Genomic DNA, 24,671 nt, shown 5'->3' on the forward strand with positions numbered 1-24,671 from the left:
CTTCCTTTCGCAGGAAGGCCGCGATGACCACCATTACTTTGGAAAAGGTCCGCGGGGCAGTAGCCAACCCGAACGGGAGGGCTCTGAACTGGAAGTGTCGTCCCAGGACTGCAAAACGCAGAAAGCGTTGATGAGGAGGCCAGATGGGAATATGCAGGTACGCTTCCTTGATGTCCAAGGAAGCCAAGAACTCTCCTGCCTTCACTGCCGCTATAACAGAGCGGAGAGTCTCCATGCGAAAGTGCCGCACTTTCAAGGCCCGATTGACCCCTTTGAGGTCGAGGATAGGCCGGACAGAACCTCCTTTATTTGGTACCACAAAGTAAATGGAGTAACGCCCCTTGCCAAGCTGACTTTCTGGCACCGGAACGACCGCACCCAGGCGGATCAGATTGTCCAAGGTCTGCTGCACTGCCACAGCTTTGACCGGAGACTTGCAGGGAGAGAGTACAAACCCGTCTCTTAAGGGTCGGCAGAACTCTAGCTTGTAGCCGTCTCTGATGACTTCCAGCACCCAAGCGTCTGAAGTTATTGTGGTCCACTCGCCCAGAAACGAGGACAGCCGTCCTCCAATCTGCACTGGGGGGGTGGACCAAGGCCCCGTCATTGGGTACGAGACCCTGGGGGAGGACCGGAGGGAGCACCTCCGGGACGGCGGTCTCTGCGAAAGGAATGCTGCTTGGGGGAGAAATTCCTCTTGAAGGAAGAGGGGGCAGAGGAGCCCGACCTGCCCGGGCGGTACCGACAGGCTTCCTGAAACCGTCCTCTGGAGGTACCGGGACGAGTACTAGCCCGAGCCCTGACCTCTGGTAACTTCTTGCCCTTAGACGTGCCGAGATCGGTCACGATTTTGTCCAGCTCGACCCCAAAGAGCAGCTTGCCTTTAAAAGGCAATCTAGCCAGGCGGGATTTAGAGGCGTGGTCAGCAGACCAATGCTTCAGCCAAAGCCACCGCCGCGCAGAGATTGTCTGAGCCATGCCTTTAGCTGAGGCCCTCAAGACATCATACAGCAAGTCTGCCAAATAGGCTAAGCCCGATTCCAGGGCCGGCCAATCAGCCCCCAAGGAATGATCCAAGGGGGAAGCCCGCTGCACCATAGTCAGGCACGCCCTGGCCACATAGGAGCCGCAAACTGAGGCCTGCAAACTTAAAGCAGCCGCCTCAAAGGACGACCTTAAGGCCGCCTCCAATCTTCTGTCTTGGGCGTCCTTTAGGGCCGTGCCGCCTTCCACCGGCAACGCCATTTTCTTAGTCACCGCAGTGATTAAAGAATCCACGGTAGGCCACAGATAGGCCTCACGTTCACTTTCAGGCAAAGGATAGAGGCGGGACATAGCCCTAGCCACTTTAAGGCTCGCTTCCGGGACATCCCATTGAGCCGAAATCAAGGTGTGCATGGCATCATGCATGTGGAAGGTTCTAGGCGGGCGCTTCGTCCCCAGCATAATGGCAGAGCCAATAGGGGCTGAGGGAGAGACGTCCTCCGGAGAGGAAATCTTCAAAATGCCCATGGCCTGCACTAACAGGTTGGGCAAATCCTCTGAGCTAAAAAGCCGCGCTGCAGAGGGGTCATCCGCTCCAACCGAGCGGGGATCCATCTCCTCCAAGGAATCCGCAAAGGACCGTTGGGAGAACTCAGATACGCTGCCCTCATCTACATCGGAGGAGACAAAGTCCTCCAAGGCCTGGGAATCAACCCGAGGGCGTTTACCTCCGGGAACCTCAACCTCTTTACCAGACGAGGGAGCAGGGGCAGCGTTTTGCATAAGGAAGGCCTGATGCAGCAGCAAAACAAACTCGGGGGAGAAACCCCCCAGACTGTGCACTTCCGCAGCCTGGGCAACAGCCCTAGACGCACCCTCAACCGGCGCTCGCAAGAGCGGGGGAGAGACATGCTGCGCATCCAAAATGGCATTCGGCGCGACACTCCGTGAAGGAGCCGCGCGGGAAGAACGGCGCTTAACTTTAGCCGCTTTTGTGCCGTCGCCCAAATTAAGGGCGTTCATGGCATTAATGTCTCCTACCTCAAGGGCGGCCCAAGAAGAAGCCGTCCGAGCCGCGTGGCCGGCCAAGATGGCGGAGGCGAGCAGCGGGGGATGGGAGTTTATGGCGGGAAAAACCACCACGCCGGAGGAAGGACCGGGACACTCATCGGTCACGAAACTGTCACCCAACAAGGGCGAATCAGGCTTTAAGAACCCCGCATCCCCTCTAGAAGCGCCCAAGCGATCCGGGGAGCGACTCTTTGCGCCCTCGCCCTCCGACGCCATATGCCACGTGGAGATCAATCGGGGAACCCCCTGCCCGCTATAAAAAGGTAAAAATTACCTGCTTTCCGCTCCGAGCTGTAACGACCTGGTGTCCCAGTGAGTAGCTGCAATAAACGTTTAAATAAACGTCGAAATAAACGCCTTTAAGGACGTTCAAAAATTTTTTTTTTTTTTTTAACGGAGCCAGCGGGAGGGGGGAGAAAAGGAGGGACCTGGCGCCACCAGGTTTGCACTTGCTCAAGAAGAGCCCTCAACCCCAGGCACTCAACAAAACCTAAAAATTAGGCTTGGAGGCCTAGCCAGAGCTGCTGCTGTGTGTGACCACCACCTGCTGAGATAGAGAACATACTGAGGAGTTTCCGGCAGCACATGACCACATATAGGGAGGCAAAAGTTTGCTCTCTATCTCCACCTGCTGGTAGATGGACACAACCCACCAGTCTATGGATTGATCAGCATGATGATATGGAATGGTGAATTTCCTCCCTCAGCCATTTCTTAGCCTTGCCTTCTGTTTGGTGTGTGGGGGGGAGAGAGAGAGACAGACTGAATCTTTCTTTTAAAACTTAAGAGAAAAATTTGGCTTTTTCACTGCCTGGTAATATTTCTCTTCTTCCTTTTTCAATTCCTGGGCTGGGCCCATAACCCTTTTGTTGGATTATTTGTAGTAAATAATTAGCAGATTTTTATACACACAGCTTCAGCTTTAGAAATGTTAATTTCTTTTCTTCATTTCTCTCACATACACCCCAGAATAATTCACTGCTGAGTCACTTTAAAGTTGAATTAACAAAACATCTGTTTACTCACAGTTTTAGTTAGATTGATATTCAGGCAGGCTTATTTAACATAATACAATACATTTGGATTTCAGCTCTTTCCATGTGCTTAGATGGTGGATGCTCACACCATAGATCCTCAGTTAGGAGAGATCATGAGCTCCATGTGCTGTTCCTAACTCCCACAGGAAGTTGCATGGGTGTGACCTCTCTAGGCAATTCACATCAGAGGTCACAGAGTAATCACAGAGAAAGAAAAAAAACATTGCTGACAGACAATGCATGTAAAACACAATACATTATTCCAACAGGATTAACCTGGACCACAGGAAACATGACCTAAAATAGCCACTAGTGATTCAATGTGAGACAGCATGGGCATAATTATATATATATATAACAAATTATATTAAGTGTTAATTCTGTTTAAAGTTTGGTGGTCAAATACTATTTCAACTTTTCACCCTGCAAGTAAAGTGAAGGAATGCCAGATGGTTTAGATTCTCAAATGTCTAACTTTGCTGGGCTACAGGTCAAAAAGGTCAGAGAGAGAAACTTTCTTTGACCCTTTGTGAGTGATGGATTGCTAATGCTACCACATCTGTATACCATTATAAACAAGGCATGAGCCAGACATACTGTAGTTTAAAAGTAGGCTGAATACTGTTTAAATGATTCTAGATATTCTTGATATGTAGATTTTGTTATAAGGAATTCTGATTTCTTGATATTTAGAATATGTTTTATAGGGAATTTTGATTTCTGCTTATTTTAGAATATGTTTTTCTGTGTAATCAATAAGTTTTGTTTCTGTGTAGAATGTCTGTTCAACTCAGTGTTGCTTTTCAAGTGGGACTGCAGTTGAAAAGGTCAGCATATGGTTTGAATTTATACAGTCCTAGCTAGTTCCGTGTATGAGGGTAAGAGGTCAGAGAAGTCAACTCTCTTCTCCTTGATTAATTATAGGTAAATGTAGGAATGGTCCTGAAAGTAATAACAAACTATATCTGTATGCTATTAAGTAAGAATATCCCTTAGCCCTTAAATGAACCCAGTTTAAGCTATAGCTGAGAAATTAATCATAATGAAATGCCAAGAGTTCTGGTGCCTAATTGTCTGGTGTGAGAGGCCCCAGGTCATAGGTCAGTTTGAGAAATATTAAACCTATGTAACTGATATTTTTTAAGTAATGTATAGAGATGATTGGTTGAGACAGGGTAATTAATTTATTCTTTACCATCTGGAGAGTAAGGGGGGCTAGAGAGGGGGATAGAATTGTATATAAGTGGGAGCAGAAGCAGCTTACGTCAGAAGGGACAGACAGAAGAAAGAGAGCTGAAGGAAGACAGACAGCAGAAGAAGAGAAGGAGCTGAGACAGAAGCCATCAGACAAAGAGAGCTGAGAAAGAGAAGAAGAGAGCTAGAACTGATGTCCTACTTTGTTTGCTGGCAAATAAAGAAGATTTCTCCCTCATTCTGGTGTGTGCTGTTTGACTCCTGAAGTACCACAAATTCTGCTAACAATAGTGGTAATTCCTGCATCAATTCCTGCAACAAATGGTTCTCATTTCCAACAGTCCTCTGATTTCTACTCTGTTCAAAAGAGCCACCATTGTTTTTAGGACTTTGGTTCACCTATAATTTCCCAAGGTTTCCCTCTAATTCATTGTTCAACTCATTTTCTCATTTGCCCACTGTCTAACTCATTAAAACAGCAATTTTAGGGAAGAAAACTGAGATACTGCTGTTCAGTAATTTCAGAGCTTCTGTTTAGCTGTCACACCATTCTGAATAGGAAGGTGAGAATGTCTTTAAATGAAGTTTGTTGAACAAAATGCCAACGATAGGAAGTCACCAATCTGAATGAACAAACCTCCTTTAAAGACAAACTGGTCAGAATTAGGCCTCGATATTCAATACCAAGCCATGTCTGGGGCCATACAGGTCATGTGCTGACCACCAGATTTTATGTGGATCCCAGCATAAGGAAAGCAGTTGCCCTCGCTCTCTCCAAATCTCCCCTCCCTCCCCCTTATTCTAATCTAAAAGATAAGAAGTCCCTGACCAGGCCCCCACCGCTCAACCCCACCATCTGTTGGACTCCACATGCCTATGTTTGCTAGCCCTGATAGTCTAGGGGGCCCAATCGCTCCTGCTCTTCACAGCTCTGGCCCCAAATGCCCACCATGACCTCTAACGAAAGTCTTGTGGTACTGATGTTAAAGGTTATGGCAGCCATTTTGAGGCTAGAACCGCAATGGAGAGGAGTGGGCATTGCTCCTGTCCTTAGGACTCCCTACTAGGGGATATCAAAGGATGGCCCAGGGTGGCCTACAGAGGGTGGAGGGGTGGGGGCCTGGTTGGGTGTGTTGTCTTCAGGGGGGAGAGGGGAGGTGGGCGCCAGAAACCCTTTATGCCACTACCCGGAAATTAACCAGCACCAATCCATATTCAGACCAGTGCCAGGTTAGCTCAGTGGCTACAGTTAGGACAGTCTTTTTGCTGTCCCAATTTTAGCCTCTTACTTATCTGGTTTTGTAAGTACCAGCTCTGCTCAGGCACTACCCACGTTCCACCCATAGACCGCCTGACACTAACCATGCGGTTAGTACTTATATTCAGCGGCATTTGTCTGGTTAGGTGAATATTGGGCCAAATGTTCAATGATGACAAAATCTGTCGTGGATCCACTGGAAAACCACTGTGAACTCAATATTCAAAATATTTATGTGGTTCAAATCAATTTTTAATTACAGAAATCAATATAAATGGTTATATCACCTGTGTCCACACAAGTGGCTGTCCTAAATCTAACTGTGCAAATTTGTGTGATTATAATGGGGTGCCTATTTAATAAACATAGGTGCCTATGTGCCTGTATAAAATAAGCCCTCAGAACCAGCAGGTGTAAATGTGTACGTGGACTCCTGTGTTTTATAAAATATGCAGGGATGTGGCAACCGTGCCCCTGCTGTGTCCAGACTATAATTGCTGGAATATCTAATATAATAATTTGCTGCTCCAAAGTTCCAATGTGTCTCACTGGGATCGTAACCATCTCCTGTCATCAGCCAGCCAGTGTTCCATTCCCCCTCACTGCCCCACCCTCCCGTCAAAATGCAATGACGTCAGAGGGCGGGGCAGTGAGAAGGAAGGGAACGCTGGAGGCTGGCTGACTTGAGGAGATGTTACGAACGGAAGCCAGCCAGAGCTTTCAGGTACAAATCAGCAAGTTGACTCCCGCTTCCTCCTCCCAGGCATTTTGCTGTCAAGAGCTGCCTTACCCCGTGCCGCAGTCCACCACACAAGCTGGCAGCCTACCCACCATCGTAGCCGTGTCCTCCTTCTCCTGCCAGCAGAACACGACAAACGCACACAATGAGACTGCGGAAGGCATTCCCCCCTTTCCCAGCAACAGCGCTATCTAACCATTCAAAGGCGGAACCGCAGCCTTGGAGCTCTCCCGGCCTGCCAAATTTCCACTTCCGCGCCGACACACAAGGCGGAGGAAGAGAGAGGGAGGACCGAAGGACAAGCTGGCCACGCACTTGCTCCCCGCCCAAAGCAATCGACGGCCGCTATCACCTGTCAATCACGCCATGCCTCAGCGAACTCCGCCCCTTCCCTGCACAGCTGAGTGAGCTGCGCCGCTACTAGAGGAGTGGAGGAGGGAAGAAAAAGGCTTACTGGTTTAATGACTGCGTGGTGCGCGAGCCATGAGAGGATGAGATTTGTTTAAAGACTTATTTTATCATTACTCTCTCTCTGACACACAAACACTCTCTTTTTCTGACTCACTCACACACACACTCTGTCTCTTACACAGACTGTTTCTCTCACACACACAGACACTGTCTCTCTCAAACACACACACAGATTGTGTCTCTCTTTCACACACACAAACAATGTGTCTTGGTCTCACACACTCTCTAAGGGGAGGTCATCCCCGATTCCCTCCGGTGGTCATCTGGTCATTTAGGGCACATTTTTGTGGCTTGGTCATAAGGAAAAAAGGACCAGGTAAAGTCATTCAAGTGTTCATCAGGGATGCCCTTCTTTTTTCCATTATCAGTCAAGGACGCCCAGGGCCGTGCCTAGGGTCTCTGGCGCCCCCCCTGCAGACTATCAGTTGCCCCCCCCCCCCCCCCGTGAAAATGATCAGGCCCCCCCCCCCCCCGGTGAAAATGATCGCTCACTACTTGCCACACTGACAGGAATTGTCAGCAATATTCTTAGAAACAAATTGCTATACATTGCAAAATAAGATAGCAGATGTAAATTCTCAAAGTGGACATATTCCAAACGCTAAAATGAAAATAAAATGATTTTTTTCTACCTTTGTTGTCTGGTGACTTTCTTTTTCCGATCATGCTGGCCCAGTATCTGAGTCTGCTGCTATCTGTCCTCTTAACTCCATTTCCAGGGCTTCCTTTCCATTTATTTCTTTACTTTCCTCCTTTCTTCTTCATTTCTTGATTTATATCCATTTCCAGCAATTTCTTCTCTCTCCCTGGGTCCTGTCCTCCCATCCATGTCCATCCTTGTCCCTCTCTGCCCTTCCCTCCTCCATCCATAGCCAGCAATCCTCCTCTCTCCCCTCCCCTCCATTTCCAGCAATTTGTCCTCTCCCTGGGCCCCCATGTCCATCCTTGTCCCTCTCTGCCCTTCCCTGCTGCATCCATAGCTAGCAATCCTCCTCTCTCCCCTCCCCTTCCAGCAATTTGTCCTCTCCCTGGGCCCTGCTGCTGCCCTCCCATCCATGCCTCTCTGCCCTCCCATCCATGCCTGTCTCTCTGCCCTCCCATCCATGCCTCCATAGGCGGTCGGTGGCCCAACTGTTTGGGGAGGCTAAAGGGGGCGGGGTTAGGGGTGGGCCAGGGGCGGAGCTTACCTCCATAAGTGTTTGACAACACACAGAAAAAAAATAAGTAAAAATAAAAGTCACAGTTAATACCTTTTATTAAATTTAGATATTAGATATGTATCATATGTCAAAGAATAAAGTGGTTGCTCAAAGCATATACTAAACACAATCGCTCAACTGCAAAACACTATGCACAACTTTGTGCAAAAACACACTCAGAACCTTACTGTACCATAAATATTACACTGGGAAGACCCTAATACACCAATATACCACCATACGGAACATGCAGACCGTCAACAATATGAAACAAGGGATCATAATATCATGATACGTGTAGAACCAAAAAAACACCCTTTTAGGGTGGCTAGTGTTCACAATGTAGATCCTTCAAGAGGTAGTGTGTCATGATAGGGTATGATACATACCTGTAGCAGTTGTTCTCCGAGGACAGCAGGCTGATTGTTCTCACGACTGGGTTGACGTCCGCGGCAGCCCCCACCAACCGGAAAAGCTTCGCGGGACGGTCGGCACGCAGGGCACGCCCACCGCGCATGCGCGGCCGTCTTCCCGCCCGTGCGCGACCGCTCCCGCCAGTTGAATGACTAGCAAAAATATGAAACACACAACTCCAAAGGGGAGGAGGGAGGGTAGGTGAGAACAATCAGCCTGCTGTCCTCGGAGAACAACTGCTACAGGTATGTATCATACCCTTTCTCCGAGGACAAGCAGGCTGCTTGTTCTCACGACTGGGGTATCCCTAGCTCTCAGGCTCACTCAAAACAAGAACCCAGGTCAATTGAACCTCGCAACGGCGAGGGTACAACAGAAATTGACCTACGAAGAACAACTAACTGAGAGTGCAGCCTGACCAGAATAAATTCGGGTCCTGGAGGGTGGAGTTGGATTTACACCCCAAACAGATTCTGCAGCACCGACTGCCCGAACCGACTGTCGCGTCGGGTATCCTGCTGGAGGCAGTAATGAGATGTGAATGTGTGGACAGATGACCACGTCGCAGCCTTGCAGATCTCTTCAATAGTGGCTGACTTCAAGTGGGCCACCGACGCTGCCATGGCTCTGACACTATGAGCCGTGACATGACCCTCAAGAGTCAGCCCAGCCTGGGCGTAAGTGAAGGAAATGCAATCTGCTAGCCAATTGGAGATGGTGCGTTTCCCGACAGCGACCCCTAGCCTGTTAGGGTCGAAAGAAATAAACAATTGGGCGGACTGTCTGTTGGGCTGTGTCCGCTCCAAGTAGAAGGCCAATGCTCTCTTGCAGTCCAATGTGTGCAACTGACGTTCAGCAGGGCGGGTATGCGGCCTGGGGAAGAATGTTGGCAAGACAATTGACTGGTTAAGATGGAACTCCGACACCACCTTCGGCAGGAACTTTGGGTGGGTGCGGAGCACTACTCTGTTGTGATGAAATTTGGTATATGGAGCATGAGCTACCAGGGCTTGAAGCTCACTGACCCTACGAGCTGAAGTAACTGCCACCAAGAAAATGACCTTCCAGGTCAAATACTTCAGATGGCAGGTATTCAGTGGCTCAAAAGGAGGTTTCATCAGCTGGGTGAGGACGACGTTGAGATCCCATGACACAGCAGGAGGCTTGATAGGGGGCTTTGACAAAAGCAAGCCTCTCATGAATCGAACGACTAAAGGCTCTCCAGAGATGGCTTTACCTTCCACACGGTAATGGTAAGCACTAATCGCACTAAGGTGATTCCTTACTGAGTTGGTCTTGAGGCCAGACTCCGATAAGTGCAGAAGGTATTCAAGCAGGTTCTGTGCAGGGCAAGAACGAGGTTCTAGGGCCATGCTCTCACACCACACGACAAACCTCCTCCACTTGAAAAAGTAACTCTTTTTAGTGGAATCCTTCCTAGAGGCAAGCAAGACCCGGGAGACACCCTCAGACAGACCCAACGCAGTGAAGTCTACGCCCTCAACATCCAGGCCGTGAGAGCCAGAGACTGAAGGTTGGGGTGCAGCAACGCTCCGTCGTTCTGCGAAATGAGAGTCGGAAAACACTCCAATCTCCACGGTTCTTCGGAGGACAACTCCAGAAGAAGAGGGAACCAGATCTGACGGGGCCAAAAGGGCGCGATCAGAATCATGGTGCCGCGGTCTTGCTTGAGCTTCAGTAAGGTCTTCCCCACCAAAGGTATGGGAGGATAAGCATACAGGAGGCCGGTCCCCCAATGGAGGAGAAAGGCGTCCGACGCTAGCCTGCCGTGTGCCTGAAGTCTGGAACAGAACAGAGGCAGCTTGTGGTTGTTCTGAGAGGCGAAAAGATCCACCGAGGGGGTGCCCCACGCTCGGAAGATCTTGCGTACCACTCTGGCATGGAGCGACCACTCGTGCGGTTGCATGACTCTGCTCAGTCTGTCGGCCAGACTGTTGTTTACGCCTGCCAGGTACGTGGCTTGGAGGAGCATGCCGAACCGACACGCCCAACGCCACATCCCGACGGCCTCCTGGCACAGGGGGCGAGATCCGGTGCCCCCCTGCTTGTTGACGTAATACATTGCAACCTGATTGTCTGTCCGAATTTGGATAATTTGGCAGGACAGCCGATCTCTGAAAGCCTTCAGTGCGTTCCAGATCGCTCGGAGCTCCAGGAGGTTGATCTGCAGATCCTTTTCCTGGAGGGACCACAGACCCTGGGTGTGAAGCCCATCGACATGGGCTCCCCACCCCAGGCGAGATGCATCCGTTGTCAGCACTTTCGTGGGCTGCGGAATTTGGAATGGACGTCCCAGGGTCAAATTGGTCCGGATGGTCCACCAGAGCAGTGAAGTGCGGCAACTGGTGGAGAGGCGGATGGCATCTTCTAGATTCCCGGTGGCTTGGAACCACTGGGAAGCTAGGGTCCATTGAGCAGATCTCATGTGAAGACGAGCCATGGGAGTCACATGAACTGTGGAGGCCATATGACCCAGAAGTCTCAACATCTGCCGAGCTGTGATCTGCTGAGACGCTCTGGTCTGCGAGGCCAGGGTCAAGAGATTGGTGGCCCTCGCTTCGGGAAGGTAGGCCTGAGCCGTCTGGGAATTCAGCAGCGCTCCTATGAATTCCAGAGACTGAGTTGGCTGGAGATGGGACTTTGGGTAATTTATCACAAACCCCAGCAGCTCCAGAAGTTGAATAGTGCACTGCATGGACCGGAGGGCTCCTGCCTCCGAGGTGTTCTTGACCAGCCAATCGTCGAGATATGGGAACACGTGCACTCCCAGCTTGCGTAGGTAGGCCGCTACCACCACGAGGCACTTTGTAAACACTCGTGGGGCAGAGGCGAGCCCAAAGGGCAGCACACAATACTGAAAGTGCCGTGCGCCCAGGCGGAATCTGAGATACTGTCTGTGAGCTGGCAGTATCGGGATGTGAGTGTATGCGTCCTTTAAATCCAGGGAACATAGCCAATCGTTTTTCTGAATCATTGGCAGAAGGGTGCCCAAGGAAAGCATCCTGAACTTTTCTTTGACCAGGAATTTGTTCAGGCCTCTCAGGTCTAGGATGGGACGCATCCCCCCTGTTTTCTTTTCCACAAGGAAGTACCTGGAATAGAATCCCTGCCCTTCCTGCCCGGGTGGTACGGGCTCGACCGCATTGGCGCTGAGAAGGGCGGAGAGTTCCTCTGCAAGTACCTGCTTGTGATGGGAGCTGAAAGACTGAGCTCCCGGAGGACAATTTGGAGGCAGGGAGGCCAAATTCAGGGCGTATCCGCACCGCACTATTTGGAGAACCCACTGGTCGGAGGTTATGAGAGGCCACCTTAGGTGAAAGAATTTTAACCTCCCTCCGACCGGTAGATCGTCCGGTACGGACACTTGTAGGGCGGCTATGTTCCCATGGATCCAGTCAAAAGCCCGTCCCCGGCTTTTGCTGTGGAGGCGCAGGGGGCTGCTTAGGCGCACGCTGTTGACGAGAACGAGCGCGCTGGGGCTGTCCCTGTGCCTGACGAGGCCTTCGGGCCGGCTGGTTGTACCTACGCTTTGCAAAAGAATAGGGTGCAGCCTGCCGGGCCCGGGAAAAATGCCCGCCCGTGGGGGCGGGTGCTGAAGGCGCCCGGTGGGAGAGCTTGTCGAGAGCGGTTTCCCGCTGATGCAGTTGGTCAACCATCTGCTCGACCTTCTCGCCAAAAATATTATCCCCCCGGCAAGGGACGTCAGCCAGTCTCTGCTGGGTGCGGTTGTCCAGGTCAGAGGCACGCAGCCATGAGAGCCTGCGCATCACTATACCCTGGGCCGCAGCACGAGATGCCACGTCGCAGGTGTCAAAAATCCCCCTGGACAGGAACTTTCTGCACGCCTTCAGCTGCCTGACCACCTCCTGATAAGGCCTGGACTGCTCCGGCGGGAGCTTATCGACCAGGTCCGCCAGCTGTTGCACATTGGTCCGCATGTGAATGCTCATATAGAGCAGGTAAGATTGGATGCGGGTCACGAGCATGGAGGATTGGTAGGCCTTCCTCCCAAATGAGTCCAGAGTGCGAGCCTCCCGCCCCGGGGGCGCCGAGGCGGTATCCCTCGAACTCCGTGCCCTCTTGAGAGCAGAATCCACGACCGCTGAGTCATGGGGCAACTGGGGCCGCATGAGCTCTGGGTCAGAGTGGATCCTGTACTGGGACTCTGCTTTCTTAGGAATGGTGGGGTTAGTTAGTGGTCGCACCCAGTTCCGGAGCAGCGTCTCCTTCAGGACATTGTGCAGCGGTACCGTGGAGGACTCTCTAGGTGGTGATGGATAGTCGAGGACCTCGAGCATCTCGGCCCTCGGCTCTTCCACAGAGACCACGGGAAAGGGAATGCTTATAGACATATCCCGCACAAAGGAGGCAAAGGAGAGACTCTCAGGAGGTGAGAGTTTCCTCTCCGGTGACGGCGTGGGGTCCGAGGGAAGGCCCGTAGACTCCTCTGAGGAGAAATATCTCGGATCCTCCTCTTCCCCCCACGAGTCCTCATCCTCGGTGTCGGACATTAGCTCATGTAGCTGCGTCCGGTACCGGGCCCGGCTCGACGTCGAGGCACCGAGGTCTCGGTGTCGTCGAGCGGTGGACTCCCGCGCCGGCGGGGACGGAGCTCCCTCCATCGACGTCGACGGGGACTCCACCTGCGTGGCTGTCGAGACCGGCACCGCAAGCGGCGGCGGTGTCGACGTCCCCGGCGCCGGGCTAGAGCTCGCCGGCGCCACAGTCATCGGCGCCGAGGGCGCAAGCACCCCCGGCGCCGGCACAGCCTGGCGCATCAGCCCTTCCAGGATCCCCGGAAGGATGGCTCTGAGGCACTCGTCCAGGCCCGCTGCCGGGAAAGGCGGTGGGGCCGGTAAGGGTGTCGGTGCCAGAAGCTGCTGGGGGCCAGGAGACGGCACCGAGGTGCCGGAACCCCGACGCGTCGGTACCTCCACAACCGACGGAGACCTCTCCTCTCGATGATGACGCTTCGGCGTCGACTCCTCTTCAGGATGCACCGAGGGCTCCCGGTGACGGCGCTTCTTATCTTTTTTCCGGTGCACGTCACCGGCGCCGGAGGGCATGGAGGAGGAGGTCGATCCCCCTCGGTCTCGAGGTACCGGGTCCGACAGGGTTCGGTCCCGTGGCTCACGAGCTGAGGGAGTGACCGGGGCCGACTGCCCACACGGCCTCTCAACCCCACTCTCACCGGCGGACCGGCGGGCCGACGGGACCTGTTCTCCTGGGGTCGCTGCCATCGGTGCCGATGTCTCGGGCATCGATACCGGTACCGAAGAACCGGCCTTCGATACCGATGCCGTCGAGGTCGACGTCGAGGGGCCGGCGCAAGTTCCAAAAAGACGGTCCCGTAGAACTTGCCTCGCAACCTGAGTCCGTTTCCGGAGACCGAGACACAAAGCGCACGACTTGAGATTGTGCTCCGGCCCGAGGCACTGGAGGCACCAAGCGTGGGTGTCGGTCTGCGAGATCGGCCGGCCGCAGCGACCACACTTTTTAAATCCACTCGGGACCTTCGAGGACATCGACGGAAAAATCGCGTCGGCGAAGTCAAAGTCGGCAATGGTGGCTAAAATCACACCACGAAAATTTAAACCGACCGAGCGGCCACTAGGCCGCAACGTGGCGTCCCCGCTAGTAAGCGAGGGAAAAAGGGGAGCGCGTGCTCCACACGCGCGAAAATCTTTTTTTTTTTTTTTTTTTTTTTGCTTTACAACAAAGAAAAGAAAATAGGGAACCGAACGGTCCAAAAGCGACGACCCGCGTAAACGCGGTCGAAAATCCGGCGGCTGAAACAGAGAGAGAGGCAATTGCACACCTCTCTCCAGTCGCGGAAAAAAAGTAACTGGCGGGAGCGGTCGCGCACGGGCGGGAAGACGGCCGCGCATGCGCGGTGGGCGTGCCCTGCGTGCCGACCGTCCCGCGAAGCTTTTCCGGTTGGTGGGGGCTGCCGCGGACGTCAACCCAGTCGTGAGAACAAGCAGCCTGCTTGTCCTCGGAGAATTACGCTGTACACCCTTTCTGGTGTTTTGGTGCCACCTCAGTAAGGCCAACACACAATCTCTCCACTGCAAAACACTATATACAAACTTGTGCAAAACACACTCATAGCCTTACCAAACCATAACAGCACTAATTCCAAGGACAGGACGAGCTACAACCTTTATGTGTGGAAAGGCAGCACTATAATTACACCGGGCTCTAAAACACCAGTACACAACCTAGTGAAACCAAAATAAAACAAAAAGGGCTGCAAATACTTCACGCTAGCAGAATACTGCATCTTGATCACACGTGAAAAACACATGGCTTAACAGATATGAAGGCAAAATACAAGAAGTCGGACTCAGCATGCAGCAATACTAGAAACATTGAAACTTACAAGCAAAATATCACAGATGTACATTCCAAAAGCTGACATATTCCAATTAATAAATTTTGAATAAAAAATGTTTTCTACCTTTGCTGTCAGAGCATTTAGTTTTTCTATTAGCTTTGGTCCCAGTGTCTTCTTTCCATTTGATATTTTTTTTCTCTCACCATGTCCACCATCTTTCTGTGTCCTTATGCATCCTGTCTACCACCCTATCCTTTCTCCAGTTTCAACATCTGCCCTCAAAGTGTTCCAATCCAGCCTTTAAATTCAGCAATTTTCCCTCCATCCATATAAAGCATTTCTCCTCACTCCCCTCCCCTCCATCCATGTGCATCTACAACCTTTGTCTTCTCTCCCCTCCATCCATGTCCAGCATTTCTCCTCTCTCCCTTCCACTCCATCCGTGTGCATCTCCTTCATCTTTCCTTCCCCCCCATCCTTGTCCAACATTTCTCCTCTCTTCCCTGCCCTCCACTCCATCCATGTCCAGCATTTCTCCTCTCTTCCCTCCCCTCCATCCATGTGCATCTCCTTCCTGACGTCCCTCCCCTCCATCCATCCATGTCCAACAACTCTCCATTCTCCCCTTCCCTCTCCTCCATCCATCCACCCATATCCTGCAAATTTCCTCTCTCCCCTGTCCCCATTCATCCATCCATGTCCAGAATTCTCCTCTCTCCCTTGCCCTCCCCTCCATCCATCCATCCATGTCCAGGAACTCTCCGTTCTCCCCTGCCCTCTCCTCCATCCATCTCCAGAAAATTTCCTCTCTCCCCTGTCCCCATTCATCCATCCATGTCCAGAATTCTCCTCTCTCCCTTGCCCTCCCCTCCATCCATCCATCGATGTCCAGGAACTCTCCGTTCTCCCCTGCCCTCTCCTCCATCTATCTCCAGATAATTTCCTCTCTCCCCTGTCCCCTCGATCTATGCCCAGCAATTCTCCTCTCTTCCCTGCCCTCCCCTCCATCCATGTCAGCAATTCTCTCCCCTGCTCTGCCCTCTCCCCTCCTGTCCAGTGATTTCTTCTCTCTCCCTGCCCTGCATCCATACATGGCCAACAATTCTCCTCTCCCCTGCCCTCCCCCCTACATGTGGCAGGCTGCAGCGTTTTTGTGAGGCAGCTCTGGCTCTCCCTCCTTCCTTCCTTGGTTCCCGCTCTGGCTCCCCGATCAGCAGCCCCCCCCCCCCCTGCGTGTTTTTACCTTTACTCTCCGACGTGGCAGCGATGTCAATCAATGAAGAACGCACAACAGACTCGCTTCCAGCTTCTCTCTTCACACAGTGTCCCGCCCTCACGGGAACAGGAAATGTATCATCGCTGACGCTGAAGGCGGGACACTGTGTGAAGAGAGAAGCTGGAAACGAGTCTGTTGTGCGTTCTTCATTGATTGACATCGCTGCCACGTTGGAGAGTAAAGGTTAAAACACGCGGGGGGCGGGGGGGGGCTGCTGATCGGGGAGCCAGAGCAGGAACCAAGGAAGGAAGGAGGGAGAGCCAGAGCTGCCTCGCAAAAGCGCTGCGCTTGTGAGGGCAGCAGGGAAGTCCGAAGTCCACGATTGGGCTGGGGAGGCTTAGCCTCTCCAAGCCTCTTATACGGGGCGCCTATGCATGCCTCGCTGCTCTTTCCTCCGCGCCCTGGGGCCTTTAAATCTTTTACTTCCGGTCGCAGCAGTGTCAGTGAAAGTGGAGCGCTGCCGACGTCTCCCTTCCCTTCGCGCTCTTGGTTCCCTCAGTGTCCGCCTTCTTCTGACATCAGAAGAAGGCGGGACACTGAGGGAACCAATGAGTGCAAGGGAAGGGAGACGTCGGCAGCGCTTTCACTGACGCTGCTGCGACCGAGGTAAAAGATTTAAAGTCCTCGGCGGTGCGGGGCGAGGGTAAGCACCGCGGTGGCGCCCTCCAGAGGTGGGCGCCCCCCTGCGGCGCTTACCTGGCTTACTGCATCGGCACGGCCCTGAGGACGCCCATGTGTTAGGCACACCCCAGCCCCGCCTTTGCTATGCCTCCGACACGCCCCCGTGAACTCTGGTCGTCCCCGCGACGGAAAGCAGTTCAGGACGCCCAAAATCAGCTTTTGATTATGCCGATTTGGGCGACCCTGTGAGAAGGACGCCCATCATGCGATGTGTGTCGAAAGATGGGCGCCCTTCTCTTTCGAAAACAAGACTGACAATCAAACAGTTACACAAATTATAGATCACTACAGAATCCTGAGAAGAGGAGATTATCAGGCTCATTTTCAAAAGAGAAAAATGTCCAAAAAGTGGACATTTTTCTCACAAAAATGTCCAAATCAGCATTTTCATAACCTATTTTTAGACGTTTTTCTCTGAAGTCCATCAGAAGTGCATCCAAATCTCAAGGGGAGTGCCAGGGGCGTGTTCAGGGCGGAACTTGGGCATTCTTAAGACTTAGATGTTTTTCAGTCATAATGGAACAAAACAAAAACGTCCAGGACTAAGATGTTCTGAGCTAGACCTGTTTTTATAATAAATAAGGCACAAAAAGGTGCCCTAAATAACCAGATGACCACTGGAGGGAATCAGGAATGACCTCCCCTTATTCCCCAAGTGGTCACTAACCCCCTCCCACCCCCAAAAAAGTGATGAAAAACATTACTTGACAGCCTCTGTGCCACCCTCAGATGTTATACTCAGGTCCATCAGAATAGCATGCAGATCTCTGAAGTAGTCTAGTGGTGGGTGCAGTGCACTGCAGGCAGGTGGACCCAGGCTCCTACCTCCCCTTACCTGTTACACTTGTGGAGGAAACTGTGAGCCCTCCAAAACTCACCAGAAACCCACTGTACCCGTAAGGGCTATGATAGTGGTGTACAGTTGGGGGTAGTGGGTTTTGGGGGGGCTTAGCAGACAAGGTAAGGGAGCAATGGTCAGATGTGTACCTGGGAGCATTTTATGAAGTCCAGTGCCCCCCTAGGATGCCTGTACAAAATCCACAGTTGTACTAAATCCAATTATCCAAAACTCAGTTCATTCAGTTCATAGTATATAAAAAAAAAATATGGAAACAAAAGGTACCAAGGAAATAATTTTTATTCAACTGCCAATGCCATGACAGAGCTATGCAACATTATATTGCATAGGAAGCAAGTATTCAAGAACAATCTCATCAGCTACAAAGCTACAGTTGCTTGCTAATACATTTCACCTCTAGTTTATATACAGTTTTTTTCTTTTCATCACACAATGCTTTATTCTTTTCATGTGAATCATGATTCTCACAAAAGCCATCTGGCGTCTAGGTTCCTTTCACTCCTTTTTTCCTTATCTGCAAAAGTTACAGCCACAAGTTTAGTTCTCTTGCCAATCGTTGTTCTCTGTTATTTTTTCTTTATGACTCATATGCACATGTTCATTCTGCAGGCCTCTGTACATTCTGTACAAGGTCAATTATATTTCAACTGCTGCTCGTCCTGCAAGCAACCATTTTCTTTCTGCTTGACTCCATTTTGTATTGCCAATTATTTACATACCTCCCTTGAACACTGATGACAGTGTTCACAATATTATGCACTAATAGTTTCACTAGCATGTTTGAGCTTGCTTAAGATGTAGAATGTCACATTACTCTTTTTCACAAGGCCGTCGTCACTAGGAAACAGTTTCTGTCAAGTGCTATTTTTTCATTACAGATGCTTTAGCATACACATTGTGTATTTCTTTTTTCTCAATCAATTCCTGATTGATCTGGGTTATGTTTACATTTTGTTTTTGAGAGATCATGGTTGTGGTTGTTACTTTTGTCAATATATTTCCACACATTTTCATACAGCAAGGAATTAGACAAGCCAGTAGCAATAAAACTATTATAAGTACAATTGCAAATGTTACAAGACCTTTTAACCATGGGCCCAGTCCTCCAAACCATCCTTTTACTGATTCCCACCATGAGGTATCCAATATACCTTCATAATCTTTACTTGATAATTTTACTAAGTCAACAATACGCTTCATTGCATTTCTCACAATTATTGATTGATTTCTAATAACTGAACAACAGGATGTATCATTCACTATGCCGCACACTCCTCCAGATTGGGCCAACATAAAATCAACTGCCATGCGTGTGTGCATTGCATATCTCGCTGTATCATCAATTTCCTCTTGAAGTGCTGTTATAGCTATATCTAGTTCATGTGTTACAACATGTAATAGTGATTGTAAGCGTCTGATTGACATACCCATTTCAGCTGCAATGGCAGATCCTGCAAATGGAATCCATCCAGTGGCTGACAAGGCATCTAAACGTTTCTTAGTCATAGGATAGGTACTGTTAATATAATCTAATGCTAATTGTAAAGCTTGATCATCTCCTGTTAAAGCACTAAAGGAGGTACTGGAAACATCTCTTTTACGTCGTCTCTGACTATTAGAACTATGTGGTGTGGCATTTAATGGAATAATCAAATCAAATAAATTTAGTTGAACAAGAGTGCAGAACTTATAACATGAAGGAAGATAAGTGTACAGGATATTATCACATAACAAACAATCCCCTAATCGTAAAGACTGTAAAGAAGTTAGGTTATGATATAAAGCATAGGTTTGAGAAAAAGGAAAAATAGGATTATTTAGTTCCTTAACTGAAGAACAAGCGGTAGGCATAGCAGTGATAGCTTGCATAGAAGAGGCATTGAATTGACATAATGAAAAGAAGAAAGTCAAATTTGTGAGAGTAAGGTTAGTAGAGGTCACATAAGAGGTTGTCAGTGTCCGGTTACAGGTCATTTTGTTAGCACAAGCTATAGATGTTGCAGTCTGATTTATGACATAGGATCCCTGTAACACAGTCCAATTCCGGGATTGTATGTCATAAGTATAATTACATAAAGCATTAGGCATCTTACCCTGAAGTGAACTAGAGTTTATCAGACACCAATAGTTTAGTGCAGGAATAGTATGAGCAAACAAAGAAGGCAGGCGTTGAGTAGTAACATTGGTCCAATATTGCCTGTGCTCATGACCCAGACCCAAATAGCAGGTACCATTACTGAAACAGTTATGAATACCTTGCAACTTAATCATAGAATAAGGGTGAATATGTGCTGGAATGGTAGTTACAGAAGTGACAAGTGGAGTGCAAACAATACAGTTAGTCAGATTAAGAGTCTTTGAGGCATGTTGAATTCTTTCAACATATGTATTGAGTCCATAAGTAAGTCCTACCAGCAACCAAATTGCAAAAACCTTCATAATTCCTCTGCACTGATGATGTTATTAATCAATGCCTTCAGGGGGTACAATGGTGGTTTCTATCTGCACAGGTGGTCCTGGATCAGGAGCCTTGCGTAAATCAGATAGATGTATCCAGGTGGTATGGTCTGACAATCTTGCTGCTGTGTGAGTTAGCTCTTTTATTTCAAATGGTCCCACGTAAATTGGGTCCTTCCAGGTCTTATGTGTGAAGTTCTTTCGAAGGACCTTTTGACCTACTGAAAAAGATGAAGAAAAAGTCAGATTAGGAGCTTCCTTCGATTTACAAATTGCCATGTCTCTAGTTAAATTTATTATTGGATTTATTTGTTTCCAATAATTAGTTATACCGTCAAAGCCGGTATCAATTTCTTTTACAGGTACCCCTCTAGGGTCTCGTCCTGTATGTAATTGAAAAGGTGAGATCTGCAATTTTGTACTTGGATGACACCTTAACTGTAGCACAGCCATGGGCAATAAGTCCAACCAGGTATATCTCTTTTCTGAGCCCTGATTTAATGAAGCTAGTAAGACTCTAAGTCTTGTTTTTAATAGGCCATTATAGCGTTCCACTAGGCCATTAGAAGTAGGGCGATAGACTGCCACCCGTCTATGCAGTATTCCACATAAATCAGTCATATCTTTGACCAGTGAGTTTACAAAATGACTTCCATTGTCCGTTACCAATTTTTGTGGACATCCATGGGCTGGTAATATATATTTCAAAAAGGTGTCTATTACCACCTGAGCAGTTTCCTTTGAACACGGAAACGCTTCCACCCATTTTGTAAATGCGTCGACCCACACTAAAAGATACCTTTTACCTTTTACTGGTATTACCATATCTGTAAAGTCCAAATGCCACTCTACTCCGGGTCCCGTTGGAATTGGAATGGATCCAGGAGAAATAACTGGACCTCGATGTACTATATTTTTGGAACAAACTAAACAGTTTAGTACAATTCTCGTGGCATAAGAAAGCATATTAGGATGCCAAAACGAGACCTCCATAGCTTTACTCATGTCAGAAGCTGGTAAATGTAATGTCACATGCCAATTATAAACATTATTTATCAATTCAGAAGTAGATCAGGAATGGTAGACAGCAGGCCTTAACACAGACTGGTGCCATCAGTGATCACAGTCAAATGATGTCACGTCCTGCCTGCCAACTAAGGTGAGAGGACAATTTGATGAACCTGAAAAACAAGAGAGAGGACTCCAAACGATAAATCAGAACAGGGCCTCTATGTAGGCCTCAGGGCATAAATGATAATAATTCACTCAATATCTGGTCAAACCCTTAACAAAATGCCATTAGCTTAATTCTATACTCAAATTTCATGCTTCTTTTGATAGGTAATACAGAATAAAATGAATTCCTATTCTGGCCTATCCCCAAACAGTATAGTCCTGTTGAAACACTTCCACATATATCCACTTCCACAACCCTTCTATCTAACTTACAAGTGTACTTTCGTAGCACATAATCATGTACTCCTGCCATGTGGTTATTCACACTATTCACACAACTTGCACATTGGCAGTATATCTTTTACAAGCTTCAAACATCTCAGTAACCTTTCAATGAATGGGAACTTGCTTCCATCTTCTTCACAATGTAATTCCCTATGATTTAAAACTTACATTTATCTTTATCATGGTACACCTCACCTCTCTGGACAACCAGGTTTAAGCGTCCAGCTAAAATCATGAGACATATGATTTATGGAGAAAAGTTAGAACAAGGATGATGTCAGCAAAGTAGGCAGGTGCCTAGAAATGTTCTATAGCAGCACAAAGCATTCTCATTCAAGGTACATTAACAACTTCTTAATCTGAGCATTCAGCTAAATTCCTTTACCCTGGAGGGGGCAATATCTCTGGAGTCCCAATTGCCCAAGGTAAAGTAACACAGATATATATGTATCACAAGCATGATGAATTAAACACATTAAGTAGTTTAGTAGACAAACGGTTCCTTGCATAAATCACATTATTAAAACAAAAGTCTGTAATTGTGAGTCTTGTCTGTCTGCCCTGGTTTAGACCGCAAGCTCCTTTGGGCAGGGACTGTCTCTTTTTTTTTTTTTTCTTTCTTTTCCCAAAGCAACTTGTGCATGTAATACACACAAAGATCAGCAGAGGGAGCAAGTCATCAATAAAAGAAAGAAGAGTGACATCATAAGCAAACAACTGAACACTGAAACAACGAAACTCCACATGAAACCTAAAACTTATCTCTCTGAAATCTCAATTACCTGGGGTACAGAACATACATACACGTGGGATATTTCACTAGACATTTATTGTACAAATCCTACTGAGGTAGGTACAGAGAATAGGCAAGAAATAGTCTGCAAATCTCATGAATAACTTAGGAATTTGCATCCCTCCCCTGCAGTGGAGGAAAACAAATTTAGTGCAATACAATTAAGCAGCTGTGATTTGCACTGCCTACGAGACTCATAAGGTTTGCATAAAAGGCAAATGAATCATGGCTACAGGCAGCTGATATGTCCCTGAAGAAAAGCACAAACTGGACCCTTTTTTTTTTTTCCGAATGCAGGGTTTGTTTAATGTATCTGTGCAGAAGCGGGGAGGAAACAAGCTGCAACAAGCTGTCTCGGTAACTTTGACATAAGCTACAAATCTGAGTTTTAAAATCCAATGTTTTAGCTTTTGGGGTGTGGGATACCTTCTGTGGTTTTCTTTACATTCTTTAGGGACTATGGTCAGTAAATGAACACGATACCATAAATCTCACAGTAAATTACAACAGATGCACCGTGCTTTGAACCCAAGTGCAGCATGGAGCTATAAGAATACAAATATTAAATCTAATGTAATAAAAGAGAAACAAAGTGAGGCAACCCAGGCAGTTGCCTAGAAGGGCACTGGGATAGCACAAAATCCTGGTATACAAGGTATATAAAATTTGTAATAACTACACAACCCAAAACTCAGCTAAATAATTCCTATTTATTTCCCTTTTTTTTTTCTTATAAGCCTCAGAAAATGCCGTCATGCACCTTTCAGTAACTCACAAAGTTGAAAGTTAACATAGCGTGACAAAAACAGCTGGAGGAAAATCAAGGCTGCATTCCTGAAGGGAGGCTTTATATTTAACCTCCGTAATACTATACCCATAAGACTTAAAGAAAAGCATGAATTGTCATACCCTTTTTAACAACCAGATTCAAGAAAGATAAACAACATTATCCCCAGCAACGAAATCCTGGTGCTGCATATACAAAGCTTGCACCGTCTGCTGTAGAAGAGACAGGAACCTCAATATCAATATTAATATTAGCCATTTTACATATAGTACAATAGTATTGCAAATAATAGCAAAGAACAAAAAGTGCAAGAAATAAAAAATATAAAAAAGAAGGATTGCAAGCAGCGTAATGAAATATAATACAGAAGAGAGAATGACGTCAAAAGAAAAAGCTAATACTCACAAAAACCAAGCAGTCCCCGTCTACTAATCAGAAGATTGCAGAGCACCTCTCACGAGCTGATCAGTATCGTAAGACCGATGCACCGTTGATCAATCAAAAAAACCAAGCAGTCCCCGTCTACGAATCAGAAGATTGCAGAGCACCTCTCACGAGCTGGCCAGTATCGTAAGACCGATGCACCGTAGATCAATCAACCAAAAACAAATAACTTGTCAGCAGTCCCGCCGCTGGCTCCTCACACGGGGCACCAATTGTTGAAATTCTTTCAACAAATCCCAATAAAGTTATAAGTCCCAATAAAGATATATACAGAGAAACAAAAATTAGAGAAACAAAAATTGTAGAATTTTTTCTTTTTATTCAACTGCCAATGCCATGACAGAGCTATGTAAAGAACATCTACATAGGAAGCAAGTATATAGGAACAATCTCATCCAGTACAGAGATAAAGTTGCTTGCTAAGACAGTTCTCATCTAACTTATATACACTTTTTTTCTTTTCCTCCTCTCCTTTGCACACAATGCTTTATTCTTTATGTAATTCTTTAATGTTACAGAAGCCATCTGGCGTCTAGGTTCCTTTCACTCCTTTTTTCCCTTATCTGTTAAATTTAGTTCTCTTGCCAATCTTTGTTCTCTGTAAATCTTTTTCTTATGAGTCATGCTCACACATTCATTCTGCATGCCCTGTACTTTCTGTACAAGGTCAGTTATAATTGTAACTTACTTTTCCAGCAACCATTTTCTTTTCTTTTTCTCCATTTTGTATTGCCAATTATATACACCATTCACCTTCAGGCAGAGGATAGAGGCGGGACATATCCCTAGCCACTTTAAGGCTCGCTTCTGGGAAATCCCATTGAGCCAAAATCAAGGTGTGCATGGCTTCATGCACGTGGAAGGTTCTAGGCGGGCGCTTAGTCCCCCACATAATGGCAGAGCCAACAGAGGCTGAGAGAGAGACGTCCTCCGGAGAGGAAATCTTCAAAATGCTCATGGCCTGCACTAACAGGTTGGGCAAATCCTCTGAGCGAAAGATCCGTGCTGCAGAGGGGTCATCCGCTCCATCCGAGCGGGAATCTGTCTCCTCCAAGGAATCCCCAAAGGACCATTGGGAGAACTCAGATACGCTGCCCTCATCTACATCAGAGGAGACCGAGTCCTCTAGGGCCTGGAAGTCCACCCGAGGGCATTTGCTTCCGGAGGCCTCAGCCCCTTGATCAGAGG

This window comes from Microcaecilia unicolor, unplaced genomic scaffold (assembly GCF_901765095.1).
Source record: "Microcaecilia unicolor unplaced genomic scaffold, aMicUni1.1, whole genome shotgun sequence".
NCBI lineage: Eukaryota > Metazoa > Chordata > Amphibia > Gymnophiona > Siphonopidae > Microcaecilia > Microcaecilia unicolor.